Source organism: Mustela putorius, unplaced genomic scaffold (assembly GCF_011764305.1).
Source record: "Mustela putorius furo isolate JIRA1106 unplaced genomic scaffold, ASM1176430v1.1 tig00003859_pilon_pilon_pilon, whole genome shotgun sequence".
In the NCBI taxonomy this organism is placed as follows: domain Eukaryota; kingdom Metazoa; phylum Chordata; class Mammalia; order Carnivora; family Mustelidae; genus Mustela; species Mustela putorius.
Window position 1 is genome coordinate 2,583,350 of NW_025422011.1, and position 16,198 is coordinate 2,599,547.

Consider the following 16,198-nt stretch of genomic DNA (forward strand, 5'->3'; position numbering starts at 1 on the left):
TGGCCGTGTTTCCAGCCACCCAGGAGGCCCCCAGCTGTCTGACTGCGATCCGTCTTTATTAACATTTGCACAGAAACTCACAGGGCCTCTCGCTGCACATGAAAATCGAGCAACCTCATGTTCCCCCCTCCACCAGGCCACAGGGCTCCTTCTTGCTCCTCGCCCTTCCCTCAGGCTACAACGCAAAAAAAACAGGGGGTGGGGGATGGGGGGAGGTTCAAAAATACCAAAAGTTCCTTAACATCCGCAAATCCGCCTTCTGAGGCCATTTTCAGGAACGTGTGTCTGAAACTGCGTCCAGCAGTACTTCCTCCCTTGGGAACTGCTTTGTCTTCACCTCCAGTCTTTCTCTTTTATGGAACTTTGGGCCTTCAGGGGGCGGGAGGGGGCAGAGGCAGGCCCCCTGAACCCCCAGCCACCATCCACGTCCACCACCCCAGGCAGGCCTCCAGAAATGGCTGAAGGGCGGGGACACTTGCCAGCTCCGGCACACACCTCTCTTAGAGGTCTAGTTCGCGGCTCCCCAAACTCCTGAGGTCTGGCTGCTGGCGGTGGGCCTGGCCCTGGGCAGCCTCTCCTGCACTCCGCTCAGCACTGCGTGTCCACTCCCTTCCTTCAGCCGTCCACCCGCCTCACCGCTGGGGGCCAGGTTCCATGGAAGGGAAAGGAAGAAACCAGAAAGTGGCAGGGCCAGAAGCCACCCAGGAGGGCTGCCCCCCAGGCCCCCAGCTCTGACCACCGCTCCACGCGGCTCTCTTCCCGCTACCCACCGAACTGGCTGGGACAGGCCTTGGCCCAATCCTGTTTCTTCTCATCCCAAAGGTATAGTCAGTCATTCAGCCCTTGGTGAGGCCATAAGGCACAGGTCCTACAGAACACACAAAAGTACACACACGTATGCACATACGTGTTACATGTGTGTGCATGCATATGCACACACATAAGGGGTCCTGAATTCTCTGGGTCAGGCGAGGGGAGGGGAAGAGCCCTTCTGTTCACAGCTTCCTGTTAACCGACAAGAGGGACAAGAAGACAGACGTAAGCTAAGAAGATGGCCTGCCCCTCCACACAGGAGGGCTCTAAGAGCAATGTCTTCTAAGGATGGTCCATGGACCAAGGTCTAGGTCAGTGCCTGGGAATTAGGCAGCCTCAGGAGGGTCAGGGCCTTGGAGAGGGTTGGCAGGAAAGGAGGCGAGCTGGCTCTGGGAGAGGCTGTCTCCTCCTCCGCTCTCTGGTGGTGGGGCGACCACACCTGAGTCACCCACACGAGGGGCAGGGGGTCCTCCATGTGTGACCAAGAGTTAGGAGAAACCGAGTATCCCCAGAAGGAGGGACAGAGGGGGCCTGAGCCTGGGGAGGAGCTTGGGAGGGCCCAGCCCAGGCCAGAGAAGTCCTCGTGGTGGCTACAGATCGGGACGTTAAAAAGACCTAGATGAGACTGAGTTGTGCAGTCCTGCCTAGGTGGCTGGCTACCCTCAGCCTCCAATCTTCAGGAAAAGTCTAGTGGACACACAAGAAAGGAAAGAAGGAAGGAATGCACGCCTACCCCAAGCTGCACTGGGAGCCCTTTCACATTCCACAGACCTCAGAGCAACACTCCCCTTGGGATGGGAAGGGCCAGCCTTGTGGGATGGTTCAGACAAATCCTCCCATTCCTCGTAGCCCCCTCCACCGACTGGGCCATCTCTGGAATTCCATAACCTCATCATCTTGGGCTTCCCTTCCCACGAAATGGGGATTAAAAATCTCCCCCCAGTGGGATGGGCTGGGCATCGTATGGGATCACGTCTATGCGTCTGGTGTGTAACCCGGAAAAATTCTGCTGTGCTCCCAGAGGGAAAAGGGCAGGGAAGAGGGCCCAGGTGGCAGGTCGCCCCACACCCAGCTCCAGATGAGACACTTGATTGGGCCTGTGTCCTGGCCTTTTTTCAGATGAGAACACAAGACGCTCAGTTAGGATAAAAAACTAGCCAACCATCACGCAGTGGCTGAGAGCCAGAATTTGAACTCAGCTCCAGGGGACCCAGGAGCCAGAATTCCCACTCACTCACTCACAGACAGCCCCATTCAAAGGTCACGTGGATGCCACGGCTGCCCTTGGAACTCTTCCTTCCGAGAAGAGTGGTTAATTTTAATCCCGTACATTTCGATCCAGCAGACGTGCGTGAACTCAGGCACACACTTTAAATATGTTATTAGCATTGTTATTGTTTGGCCAAAAATATTCTATCGGTGCTGTCTTTCTCTCTCTGCACACCCATGCACCTCTCAGACAGGTTTGAGCAGAACTTTGTGAGCCGTGCGGCTACTTAGAAACAAAAATTGCCCATTATTTAAATTCAATTACATAGCAACCGCTTTTTAAAAAGAATATTTTTATTTGAGCTCATTGTGTAGCCAAGCATCAGACACTTTCTTTCTTCAAACTACTCTGAGAAGGAAAAATTATCAAATGAAAGGAAGGAAATGTTATGCATATCATCCCAGCTACTGAAAATAATGCTGATGGATTTTCCTCTTGCGCTCTTAATTTATTTAAACAACACCCCACTTCCATCAACAACCACGCCTCGGCTTCCTGAGTGCTTTTCTCCAGGGGATTCGAGGCTTTTTGGTCATATTCCCCGCTGGAGACTCAGAGGAGACTGTCGAGTCGGAGGAAGAAGACCCAGGAAAAAGCACCACTCACCCCCCCCCAACCCCAGTATGTGGCTGGAGATGTCAGAAGTCCACCACGGTGGGACAGAGAGCTGGTTTGAGCAAAAGTTAGGACTAGACCCCAGGCTCTGATTCTGGACTTTCAGTCCAGTGCTCTCGCAGTCTCTTCAGCGGGGGGACAGAGGAGATAATGATGTTTCACCGGGGTGGTGGGGGCAGTTTGGGCTTCAGTCCAGCGCTCCTGGTGCCCCCACCCTACATCCCACTTCCATGGCAATACCACATTCCAAGGTCTCCTGAGATGCATTAGGCTCAGCATCAACCTCCAGGGTCCCCATCTGGTCTCTGGGTCACGCACGAGGGGGGAAGCGGCCTGGGCAGCTCCCACCTGTCGCCCCAGCTCCAGCCCCTCTGCTGGGGGACCTCTAGCTCATCCAGCCTCTCCAAGAGCAAGCAAGCAGGCAATGGCTTCAGAGATCGCTCTGTTTGCCTTGGCTCCTCAGCCCCTTTTGCCCAGCAAGAAGCCGCTGGAAAAGAAAATAAAACAACAACAAAAAGCCCTTTGATCTGCCATCCAACCCTCGGGGAAGGTGGAAATCACCCTATGTCATGACCTGCTGGCCTCCCGCCCACAGAGCCCATCCGCAGGGCCCAGGGCTCTCCCACAGACCCCAGCCTGGGCTCCCGGACCCCTTGAGATGAAAGCATCATGGTGACATCTGTGCAGACCCAGTGGGGGAGGGACAGGAAGAGGCCAGAGAGGGCCAAGCAACTCTTCAGGAGGGAAGATGGCCATGGACCCAGCTGGCCACAACACCACAGGTGATCCCCACAGAGTGTCCACAGGTGGGGCATCAGGAAGGCGGGGCGAGAGGACTCTCACCGGGAGGGTCCCCAGTTGCCCCCAGCAGTGGACTACCCAGCACATCTCTTACTGACTCTCCTCCCCTCCCTGGCCGCTCACCTCTCCAGGGCCAACTCATACATAAACAATTTGCAACCAAATCTTTGCTCGGGGTCTGCATGGAGAGCCCCCCCAGCTAAGACAAGGCAGAAGGACAAGTGCTAAGGCAGCCAGGGGACAGAGCAACAGGGACAGTGCGCCCCTGGGGACAGGCCATGGAGGGTGCTGTGCCCACACACACACACACACACACACACACGCACCCATTTACCCTGCAAACAATTCCAGAGAAGCAAGAGGCTAGTGACCTAGTGGTCTCCAGGTGAGGAGCCTAGGTTAGGACTGAGAGTTCATTTCCATGGAATATACCCTTGTTCCAGCTGTTAATCTCTTATTACGTTGACTATGATGATTCCCCCATCTTTCACCAGTAAAACATGACTATCTTCAAAGAGCTTTCGAGAGCTCCTGGAAAATCGGATCAATGAACTAGGGAGAAGGAGCAAACCTCGGAATCGGTAACCCCTCCCTTCCTGGCCCTTCATGGCCTTGCCTCTCTCTTAGCCTGGGAACAGGAGGTCAGGTCCCCACTCCCACATAGGTTTGGTAGCAGCTGTAGAACAAGGGATTAAGGGCCGCAAGGCACAAAGGGCCAAGCAAGAGATCTCTGAGACCCGTGGATCCTGATATCCTCCCTGTTCTGGCTGAGACACAGGCTGGTTCCAGGAGGCGAGACCCCTGGTATCCCCCCCAGAGGAGCACAGCCACGAACAGACCATCTAATGCTTGACCGTGTGCTGGAGGCTGGGACCTCTTGGCTGTGCATTTCTACACCTCTGCTCACCGGCTATGTGATCTTGGGATAGTGACCTAACCTCTCTGTGCCCCAGTTTCCTCAGCCATAAAACGAGTGCAATCATAATACTGAGTTAGAAGGTGTCATGGGCTAAAATGCATTCCCCCAAAATTCATGTTGAAGCCCTAACCCCCAGCACCCCAGAACGTGATTGTATTTGGAGACAGGGTCTTTCAAATGGTAATGAAGTGAATGGTGAGACTAGTGGGGTGTGTCTTAATCCAATTTGACTAGAGCCCTTATTAGATGAGATCTGGACACCCAGGAAGCAGAGCGGAGGCCCACGCACAGAAGAAAGGCCACGTGAGGACACAGGAAGGCGGCCCTCGGCAGGCCAAGGAGAGAGACCTCAGAACTAACCAAACCAACTGACACCTTGGTCATGAGCTTCTAGCCTCCCAGACTGAGAAAATAAATTTAATATGAATCAATTGAATTAATCCTCACAACAGCTCAATAAATGAGGTGTTATTTTTAGTCCAATTTTATGGGTGTGAAGATAAGGCACAGAGGGGCCGAGCAATTTGCCCGAGGCTGTGGAGTTAGGAAGGAGCAGAGCTGGGAGTGAAAACCTGGATTCTATTGGATGAGCTCAGACCCGTGAGCGCCTGGCACACTCCAAGAGATCAATGCCTGTTAGCTGTGCTCATTCCCCCAAACAACTCGGAAGAGACCGGCCTGCAGGGGAGAAATTGAACAGAGGCACCAGCTACCCATGCCCATGCGCCCAGCCTGGGATGCAGCATTGAGCAATGGCTCGGGGGTCGGGGGGAGGGAATCCCTGTCCTGGGGACCTGCATTACAGTGAGGGAGGCAGACATTAAAGAATGACAGTGACAAAGTCAACAAGGGTGCAATCTGAGCCACCAGGAAGATAATTTGGCCTACGCAGGAGTCCAGGAAGGCTTTCTGGAGGAGGTGATGCAGGGGCTGAGTACCAAAGGATGAGGAGGACTCTCATAGCTAAAGAGGGAGGAAAAAGTATTGCAGGGAGGGGGCAGTGCCATGCGGAGGGGCCATGCTGCTAGTTGGGGGACAGAAGGAAGCAAGGTGGCAGGTGGGCTGGAGGAGAGAGGCCCGCTTGGGATGGGAGGGGGCAGGGGCTGTGGGAAAGCCTTTGAACACAATCGAGAATCCACAGAAGGGTCGCAGGCAAGACAGCCAGCGCGATCACATTGCACGACAGATGTTTTTCCTAACAAAGTGTGGAAGTCGAGCTTCCGTAAATTGAGTTTTATTTTTAAGGCAGGAGGGAGCAATGGGAATCCGAGAGCTAATCCGTCTGGAAATTGAATGGGGGTCCCCTGGCCCAGCTGGCATTTTCACAGATCTGGGCTGCCTCGAGTGAGGTGCACCTGTTAGGTAAAAATCCTGGAGGAGGGGCACCTGGCCTGCTCAGTCGGTAGAAGGTTTGACTCCTGATCTTGGGGTCAAGGTTGTAAGTTCAAGCCCGGTGTTGGAGGAAGAGTTTACTTAAAAAAAAAAAAAAAAAAAAAAAAACTGGTCCGGGGTGGGGGTGTGTCTCTGCTTGCCATGGGAACACTGGATACCGTCAATGTGGCTCTTCCCACCAGGCCTCCAAACGGCCTGCCTTCCGGGGTGACCACAACCATCCAGGCTCCCCTTCCCCAGTGTCTTCCCATCTCCCCTTCTCCAAGCTTCAACCTTCGCTTGAATCCACGAGCAGACCTATGCTGCTCTTACTCCCGGATGTAAGTGCCTTTCCCGACTTTTCCATAGCACCCAGGGATCCCTACTTGTTTGTTCCATGGTATCTCGGTGCCCCACATACAAGGGGCTTATGGCTAGAGGCCTCAGTGCACAGCAAGAGGGATGTGATTGCGAAGATGTTAGAACGAGGAGTTCACCCATTCACTCATTCATTCAGCACCTACCTATTGAGCATCGATTCAACCCCAGGTGCCAAGCTACACCCCGTGGGGTTTCCCCACCTTTGTTCCGTTGATGGAAGCAGACAATAAAATACCTAGACTAATTCTGGCATTCACTGAATCCTTGAAAGGTCCCACTCAATCCTCAGAGACGTATTTGTGCATTGTAATCCTATCTTCGTAAAACTCTGGGAAGTGAAATGGTAGCACAGAAAAGTTCAGTAATTGTCAAAGGCCAAACAAAGGCCGTGGTATGGGACTGAATCAGAATTTGAACTGAGGCCCTTATGCTCGGAAGCTGAACTCCCAACCTTTGAACCTTTGATCACGTGTTGCCTCCTCATGCCTTCATCTCAACCCTCAACGGCATCAGCTGAACCCCTAAACCCTCTGGGGCTCCCCTGGGGTGGGCTCTGAAGCCCAGAGCTGTCTGCTCAGGCCCCCTAAGCTCCCTCCTCAAGCAGAGAGACCCAGACGTTGGCCCTGGGGAGAAAAGCCCAACCTGCAAAAGTCACAGTGACTTCTGGCACGAAACAGAGTCCGGGATAAAGAGTAAAGCAGGGACAATTTGTCTCAATGGGCTATTCTTTTTTTTTTTTTTTTTTTTTTAAAGATTTATTTATTTGACAGACAGAGATCACAAGGAGGCAGAGAGGCAGGCAGAGAGAGAGGAAGGGAAGCAGGCTCCCCGCTGAGCAGAGAACCCGATGCGGGCCTCGATCCCAGGACCCTGGGATCATGACCTGAGCCAAAGACAGAGGCTTTAACCCACTGAGCCACCCAGGCGCCCTCAACGGGCTATTCTTAACGTAGGAGAACATGGAAAAGAAGACGACTCCAGAAAGTTGGGTTGGAAGAACATCACTGGCGCCTTCCATTCAGTCATTTCAAATTGTTATTTCTAGAAAACATGCTACTTGTAACTGGTCACAATTCACATAAGTCCCTGCTCCTTGAGTCCAGACAGGACACCCTTCCTGTCCCGACAGCAGCATCTGGCAGGTGCTTCGCTGCGGACCCAGTGTGCTTGAATGCAAACATTTACCTCCTCTCTGCGCCTCGCTGCACCAGGAGGTGGCTGTAAATCCCCTCCTTACTGCTCAGAAAACTGAAATGTACCGAGACCGATTTACCGATCACTTGCCAGTGGTTTAGCTGCAGGAACTTGGGCCCATTCTTTGACTTTCTGGGAGTAAAATGGGGCAATCCTAGTACCCACTTGTTACGGGTTGGATGGTGGACCCCCAAAAGATATGTGGAAGTCCTAACCCCCGGGACCTGCGAATGTATCCCTATTCAGAAATGGGGTCTTTCCAGATGTAATCAGTTAGGATGAGGCCCTAAGGCCCTAATCCAGTAGAACTGGTGTCCCCATAGGGAGAGCAAAGACAGACTCAGGGGAAGACAGCGTGGATGATGGGAACAGGCACCAGGTCCTGTCCATTAGCCAAGGGACACCAAGGATTGCCAACAGTCACCAGAACTAAGGAGGAACAAAGAGGGACCATCTCCTAGAGCCCTGCGAATACCCTAACTCAGGGCTTTTAGCCTCCTGAACTGGGAGCAGAGAATTGTCTGTGGCTTCCATGTCCCACCATGGTCGCTTGTCACGGCAGCCCTAGGAAACCAGCCACCTCTTAGGGCCCTCGAGCTACTCCAAGGCCCCACTCCAAGTGTTTCATGTGGCAGAGGCGGCCGAAGTGAGGTCTGGTGGCAGGAGTGAATGAGGTGTGTTTGAGGGATCCCGCGACGCCCACTGCCAGGCTTCCGTGGCCCGCATGCGCATCAGTGCTTCTCTGAGAAGCAGGAGGCAGCTAGCCTCCTTAGCATCTTGGCGGCAGCTCCGGCAGAAGGCCACTCTCCTCAGCCCCCAAGTGCAAGTGTCCACCATGCCCGGGGAGTGGTGGTGCCCTCAAAATCCGATCTTGAGGAACCACTGTCTCCCTAACCAAAGACACTTCCACGCCAGTGTCCAACCCATTGGCTATTCCTTTGAGGGGGACACTTAATCCCCATTATTCTGGAAGGTGTTTATGGTTGGGCTGGGAAAGTACATCCTTCCCCTATGGGCTCAAACCCACAGTAGAGGAGTGCCCGGGCCTGCTCTGCTGGCAGAGGCCTGGAAATGTGAGGCACCAGGTGGTGGGGGGGGGGTGCCCCTCCCCCAGGAGACCAAAGCGCAGGTCCAGAGAGAGCAACACTGCCAGGGAGAGTGCTGTCATCTGGCCCAGCCAGGAAGGCAGCAAAGTGGGAGGGGGTGCCCAGCCGTACCCCAGACCCCGCCCCCGCAGGGTATTTAGACTCCAAAAGATGGGGCCCACATCCAAAGGCCAGAGCTTCAAGTTCTTCTCCCATTGCCAATGAAAGGCATGTTAGTTCAACAGGAGAGCAGAGGCTGAGACCACGGGCAGTTGGGGGGGGGCATCACCTCCCATCTGCAAGTTACAGGCCAAGGTGCTGGGCCCGCTTCTAGCCTCTCCTGGGTGCTGATCCTTTACAAGGCATCCCTTCCTTCCTACTCAGGTGGCAGATAAGAGATACACAAACATGTTGATACCAACTACGCACCCGGGCCAGATTAGCCTTATGGCTTCCCATATACTCCCCATTTTGCAGACAAGAAAACTGAGTCCCAGGAGAATGAATGAGCACTAACTGATGGGTCAGGATCCCAATCTGGGTCTGACTGTCTTCCTGCCGGCAGAAAATCTGGGCTGGAGGGTCCCTCTCATTCTCTGCACAATCCCACAAAGGAGCAAAAGGGCCACCGGAGGCGGGGCTGCACAGGGGGGACAGGAACCACAGGTAACTCTGTAGGTGATGGCCAGTGGGGGGGTGTGGGGGCGGGGCTCCAAAGCTTAAGAACTGCAAAGTAACTCCCAAAGCAGTGTGTGGGGGCACCGAATGCCCTTGGCTTTGACTGTGAATACCTACAACTAGGATTCCCTCACCTCACCCCCCACCCTTCTCCCTCAGCAACCAGATAGTGCCTGCAGTCTCCCCCGACGCTGTTAGCATATGGGAGGAGCAGCTATCGGAGGTAGGGTTTGGAAGACCCCAGAAGTTCGCAGGACAGTAAATTTCAGTAAGCCAAAGGAGGCCACGGGAGCACTAGGCTGAATGAAGGTCAAGGCCCAGCTTGCAAGTCCCTTAGCGCCTCTGCGTGCCACCTCCCTTCCAGGGTGTTATGGGCACTTTACCATCTCCCCTGTGATCCCCTCCCTGTACACAGCCTGAAATCTACAAAGAACAACGCATACCACGGATTCTTAGAAAACAGAAGCGTCCATGTTTTACGCGTGGACAACATACCAGGTTTACTCGGGAAGCTTTAAATGCATCATCTCAATTCATCCTTAAAGTGCTCTATTGGAAAGTATAACTGAAGAGTTAGCGCTCAGCAAATCTCCACGCATGTTCTGGCATTCCCAGCATCCCTTGCAGCTGGCTGGGGAACCACGTGACGGATCTGACCCAAGCACTGGAGCTGGTATGATGAGGGTCACCTTCTGGCTGGGGCAGCTGGGCATCCAAGGGCCTCCCCCACCTCTCTCTGCCCTTCGGCAGTAACTTCGATGCCACATATTCCAGAAGGTGTTGCTACCAAGATGGTGGAATCACCATCCTCCTGAGTCCCTGAGTAACTGTGTGGAGCAGAGACCTGCCCCAGACAAGCCACGCGGGCAGGAATTACACCTGCAATGTTAAGTCGCGGAGAGCTGGAGTCCTCTGCGGCGGCGGCTGATTTAGCTGAATGGTTTTATTGCTATGACTGTTGCTCTGCTGCTTTTCTCAGGTAAGGAAACCAAGGCCATAAAGCCAGTCAGGGGCAGAAACAGGGTTCAAATTCACCACTGTGACTCCAACACGCATCCTATTCCAGGAACACCCCGTTGTTGCTCAGTTAGGTCACTGACTTCCCGGAAAGCTGAGAAATGGACAGAGAAAAGAGGGAACCACAGAAGGCTCTGAGCCCAGAAGCCAAGCAGAAGCAGCGAGGAGGGCCTGATGGGATCTCAAAGCTCACGTTCCTGGGGCTTTGGGGCTCACAGGAGGTTCTGTCTGCGGCTGTACGCAAGGAGGAAATATCACAGAGGGGTTTAGAGCCCTGGATGGGCCAACAGATCGGCCTAGGTTCAAATCCTGGTACTACCACTTCTCACTTGATTTTTTTCAGAGCCTTACTTTAACATCTGCCAAATGGGGACAAGATCTAAACCAGCCTTGCGGGGTGCAGATGGGATGGAGTCTGGTCTAGCTGCTGGTTGATGGTCAGCATGCCCACAACGTGAGCCACCACGAAGATCACCCCCACCATAGCTCCGAGCACCAACCTTGCCAGGGGGTTGAGGCAAGGGGGCAGCAGGAGGAGGCTGCCCCAGGCAAGGCAGCCCGTAAAGCCCAGAACACACCCCTGGTCTAGCCTTTGTGTCTGCAGCAGACCAAGGGGCAGGGGACAAAGGGGGTGAGCAGGGCCGGCCAGACATAACGCAACAGAGCAGAGAAGCCAGATTATTTGTTTTAAAGTTGCAAGCGTCTTCTAGCAAGACGGCCTTTTATTTGGGTGAATCTGGGAGTTGTTTATCAGCTTAAACTCATTATCCGCACATACGGTCTTCATACTGTGGTTCAGGGTAGGAAACAAAGGATGGAAGGGAGAGAATGGGCAAACACTAGCGGAGGGAATATCATCCCTCAAGTGCCAGAAACCAGGATATTTTCGGTGACGTCACACTGGGCTCCCTGCCACGAGGATGGGGCTATCAGGCGAATATTCACAAGGTTTTAACTCAGGTCCATTCTCAAAGCTGACTTTTCCTGGCCCTCACACACATTCAAACCCAGGCAGCCTAACCACCATCCAAACGCTGTCGCTGAAGAAAGAGCAAAACAGGCTCAGAGAGGGCCAGTGACTCCCTTGAGGTCACACAGCTCCACCTGCAAGAGAATCAGGGCTCAAACACAAGTGTCTTCTCTCAGAGTTTGGGGACCTTCCCCCCACCAAACCCTGTTGCCTCTCGGTCCAGACGCACATGCGCAGAACCAGTGAACATGCTTCTGCTCATCTCAGAGTTGTCTGATTTATTAATTAAAGCAGCGGTCTTGGGAGAAGACAACGGACAAGGGTGGAACCATAAGATAATCAGCGCGGACATGAAAGACCTACTTCGCCAGCTGCAGACACTGGGGCTCATCATCTCTCACTGTCTCTTTTCAAAAAGAGTTTCCTTACGGCAGACACACCCATCCCCCGCCCCCCCCCCACCCACGCTCCTGCCCCGGGATCCAAGCGCTGATTCCGGTCCAAAGTGCCAGCCCGCATAGCAGGAGGAGCCCAAGCTGGCAGCTTTGCTCCATTGCATCAGGTTGCAGAAATATTCGATCGACCGATCATCTGCTCCGGGGGGACCAAAGTGCTTGGTTCCAAGGCCCCCTCCCTTTGCCGCGTACCAGCTGAGCACGAACAAATGTTCCTGATTTTTCCAGCCCTCTGGAAAGAGGGGTCCCTCAAAGGGGCGCCCAGCCACCAACACGGGCTCTCCTTAGGAAAAGGGAGTGAGGGTTAGACAAGCATCCAGAGACAGGCACCCTTGTGAGCCTGCAGACAGACTTAGGGTTCCCAGCAGGCACCGGTTATTGACATTAACTTCTCCGTCCAAAACAGCAGTCTGATGTTGTGCAGGGCTGGGGCGGGATGGGGCAAAACAGCAGGAGAGGTGCCTTCCGCTGGACTCAAGGCAGAGCAAAAGCTGCTTACTGCCTCAAGAAGTTATACCTTCCTGCCTTTCAGCAGCAAGTCCACCAAGATCTCCCAGGCCAACGCCTTCAGGTTAAAGACTGGGGAAGCAGGTTCAAGGCTGAAAGTGACTGTTCCAGAGCCCCCCTGGGATCCAGTAAAGGTCCATTTCAAAGCAGCCCCCACCAAGCCCCCCCAAACCTTGCTGTTTCCTCCCCTCCTTGGCACCTCCCACAAATCCCTGCCATAACTCCTTGCCTCCACACCCCTTTCCCACCGGTCTCAACACCCCCCCCAAACCCCGTGTTCCAGCCGTCCCTCACACCACTAAAACCTCATCCAGGAACTCAGTAGCTCTTTCCAGGCTGACGTGGAATTTTTTAAAGAAGGAGGGGCTACTCCCTAGATGACCCAAAGTATCCTAACTCCAATTCCAGACAAACTTCTGCTTCTAGAAAGTGCCCCAGTAGACTGCCATTTCAGCCTCGGGTTGGGATAAAGCTGTCCCAAGGGCCAGCGTTGTAATGGATTTAGGGACGGGAAGATAAGGAGACTGAATTTCCAAGGCTTGAAATTTTGCTGAATCAGAGATCTTGGAGTTTATACCGGGTCCACACGTGATAAGCTACCCAAATGCAAACACCTGCGAAGTCTCAAGTCCCTCTTCTCCTCAGGGCAGGTGCGGTGGGTCATGAGTGGGCCACAGAAAGAAGGAGCTCACGGCCCTCAGGGGCCCCATGATCACACTGTCCCAGGGTCCAGGCTGTGTCAGGAGGCTTTCTTCCAACAGAGGAACAAGAACCACGAGAAATAAAACACAACCCCAAACTCCTTTTGTTTTCAGGCCCCATGATGTCTTGAAGACATACCCGGAGACATCCATTGGGCCTCCCCACCCTTCCCCTGTCTCCTCCTCCCACCCCTTCTGTTCAAAATAAAAATCATGCCGATCTTTCTGGCACCTCTGCCCTACAGCATTTTGGTAACATCCAGCAAAAACATGTGGTGGGCTCTACAGAAAGCCAGAACCTCAACTAACTCTCTTTCGGGGACCCCCCCCCCATTTCCATGACCTCTGCAGGGGACTCTGGGGATGCGGGCGGGGGAAGGGCTGTCCAGTGAGCACACACTGCTGGCCAAGAGACTCAAGAAAACTTCCCACAGCCACTATGAGGCCACCGCCCGTTCTTTGCTCATGTGTCCTCTCTTGGGGTGCAGGGAGGAGGGGGGGAATTAAAGAGAGGAGGCAAGAGTCCCTTCAGTCCACGTTCAATGTCCAGCAGGCCCACACCGGACAAAGCTGATACTCTTTAGAGATGCCAATGGCAATCCTGCTTCCCCCAAGGGCTCCGCACAGATACACAGACTCCAAGCACGCAGGTGGGGGGCTGAGGTCAGAAAAAGGGACGTATCGCAGGTGTCTTACCAACAGCTGTGAAATGGCCGGATTAAAGTGGACTGTAGACCCAGACCCAGGAGCAGAGCGACCCTGTCGCAGGCTGAGTAACCCACTTCAGCCTGGACCGCTGAAATCTCCCAGGGCCCTTCAGGACCCGGTCCCGTGCCTGCCAGCTTACTTGTGCCCACCCAGGACAGATCTGAAGTGCCCACAAGACAGTCATCCAGCCCATCCATCTGGCCACATGCAGGAAACAAAGGTACAACTTTTACAAGAAGGGCGCATTCAGCAGTTTGGGCTGTAGACCCCAAAAAAACCTCAACAAATTGATCCTCTCATCCCGTTTCTCTACACCAGTTCGCTGTTAGTGTCAAGTTTCTCTTGTTCTTTTTCCTGGGGTGAGTATTTTAATCAACCATACACCTCGCCTGCTCCCCTAGAAAAACCACCCCCTGACGACCAAGCTTTCCCACACACCGTGTACCCCAACTCCACGCTCGGACTTCTCCCGCGCCGTCCCACGGGGGCGGCCGGTTCCCCCGCGCGGGCCCTCCGCGCCTGTTGGAGGGTCTGTGATTCTAAGTCCTGGGTTTCCGTGCATTTGTCTCGCAGGAACCAGGACTCGCCTTCCTGTGGGTGAAAGGGCCGGGGAAGGGCTCCCCCTGGCGGGGGCCAGCTCACCTCAATCTAGCGGGGATCCAAAGCTGGCGCGAGCCCACGCGAGCCAAAGCAACCCTCCCAGAGGACTCCTATTATATATACCCCGTAAATCCGGACGTGCCAGAGAGGCTCGGACCTCACCGAGCACCCACAGAGTCGCCGCTTCGCTTCCCCAAACCGCGCACACCCGTACGGGATAAGGGGGACCGGGGAGGAAAGCGTGGCGCCCCTGCCCCTCCCGCCCCGCCCCGCTGCTGGCACCCCAAAGGCGGATCGCCTTCGGTGCCCTGGCTGGGCCCAACAATCTTCCCGGCAGGATCCTCGATCCTAATCCCTCGTCTTATCGGACCTCCTACGGAGTGGCGTGGCCCGCACCCCCGCCCTCGGGGCACAGACCCCGCTGAGCCCCCAACCTTGTTAACCACACCTGCTACCCCCTGCCATCCTCAATCACCCACCCAGAGCGCCCAGCGCCGACTGGGACCGCACCTGTCCCGGGGGGAAGCCTCTAGCCCGCGGATTCGGGGCAGGGATCTGGGGCGGGGATGGGGCAAGCACGTCTCCCCTGCCCCCTCCCCAGGCCAGTTTAAGTAGAACTTGGTTTCTGGGCTTCCCCGGGACCGTTCTGGGATCCCTCCCCCATTCTATCCCCATCCCCGACCGTACCCAACAGTCGCCGGGGGGAGCGCCCCTGGGGTCTCCAAATCCCCGGGGGTGCAGCAGCGGGGCGCACGCAGGGCGCGGAGGTGCGGAGCCCCCTACCTTCCAGCAGCAGCAGCCGGACCCCGCGCCAACTCCCGCCGACGGCCGCGGGGGAAACTTTCCCCAGGCGGAGAGGCGCGCTCGCAACTTGTTCGGCGCCGGCTGCCTTCCTGGCGGTGGCGGCGGCGGCGTATCCGGGGACCCGGTGGCGCGAGGCGGCGGCAGCGCTGGCTCGGGGCTCGGGGCTCGGGACTCGGGGCCGGGGCTCTGGCGGCCTCGCGCGGCTCCGCTGTGGATCGCTCGGCGCTGCGTCCGCCCCGCAGCCTGGAGCCCCCGAGACGCCGGCGGCAGCTGCAGCCGCCCGCCCGCCCGCCCGCCGGCCCCACCTCCCAGCCACCGCTCCGTCCCTCCCTCTCCCCCGCGCTCCCTCCCCTCCCCAAACCTCCTCCCCGCCAGTCTCCCGTCTCCAGTCGCCGCCGCCACCGCTGCCGTGGCGGCCGCCGAGAAGACACGTTTCCTCCGGCGGGCTGCCCCTCTCCTCCTCCCTGCCTCGGTATCCTCCTGCGGTGCGGCCTCCGGGCCATGTTTCGGGGCCCCGGGGCCCACCCTCTGTCCTGCTCGGTCCTTCAGCCCCTGCCCGCCTTCCGGCTCTGCTCCCGGGCCCTCGCTTCGTCCGAATTCGGGAGATAACGCTGGGGATGTGGGAGAGTGGCGTGCTAGACCCGGAGTATTCATTCCGGGGAAACTTTCACGCAGCGCCCCCCCCCCCCATAACCGACTGCAGGGTTGGAGGGGATGACCGTCCATCTGGACCTCGCTGCTTCTCCTGGGCTTCCTGCTGCCCCGGGAGTACCTGTTGAAAGCCGGAGGGATTCACCCTGCCAAGGGCTGCTTCCGCAGGCTGCGGATAACAGAGGCCGCTGGCGGGGGTGCTGAGGGGGCGGGGCTGACCCCAGACCAGATGCAAATGACTTGATTGCTGGAGGCCGGCGCTGTGTCTCCAATCTCGGGACTTATCTTTTCATCTTTGTTCCTCGGCCTCAGTCACACATCCCCTCCCCAGCCCCTGACACATGACTTCACTGAGACACTTAACCTCTGAACCTCCTCCGTGGAGAAGCTCCCTACCCCTCCTGCCGCAGACCAACTGAGCCAGCAGGCAGATGGAAGGGGGAGCCCAAGTGAAAGTGCTTGGCTACCCCCAGATGAATGGGGCTCTGGATGCCCACCCCTCTTCCCTGGGGGGCTGTCTTTTGAGTCCCCCCCCCCAAGCTTTCCCGTCGTGGAGTGTCTGATGGCCCTGGATAGTCACACACACAGGAGCTCTGCAGGGCACCCCTTGGTCAACTGATTCACACTAAAGGGTGAGTGACTGATAGGCTTTGACCCT

General features: G+C 55.9%; 1 protein-coding gene across 5 annotated transcripts in view; it reads right to left on the reverse strand.

Annotated features, from left to right (window-relative positions):
* Window positions 1–15,742, reverse strand: part of TSPAN18 (tetraspanin 18) — a 177,614-nt gene extending 161,872 nt beyond the window's left edge. For 2 of the 5 annotated variants that reach the window (XM_045065992.1, XM_045065989.1), the window contains exon 1: window positions 14,869–15,178. The gene's annotated coding sequence lies outside the window, so the exon portion shown is untranslated. Of the gene's footprint in view, window positions 1–13,923; window positions 14,114–14,772; window positions 14,844–14,868; window positions 15,179–15,661 lie in introns of those variants that run through there. The other 3 variants (XM_004763185.3, XM_045065990.1, XM_045065991.1) reach the window with 3 other exon arrangements.
* Between the last annotated feature and the right edge of the window lie 456 nt (window positions 15,743–16,198).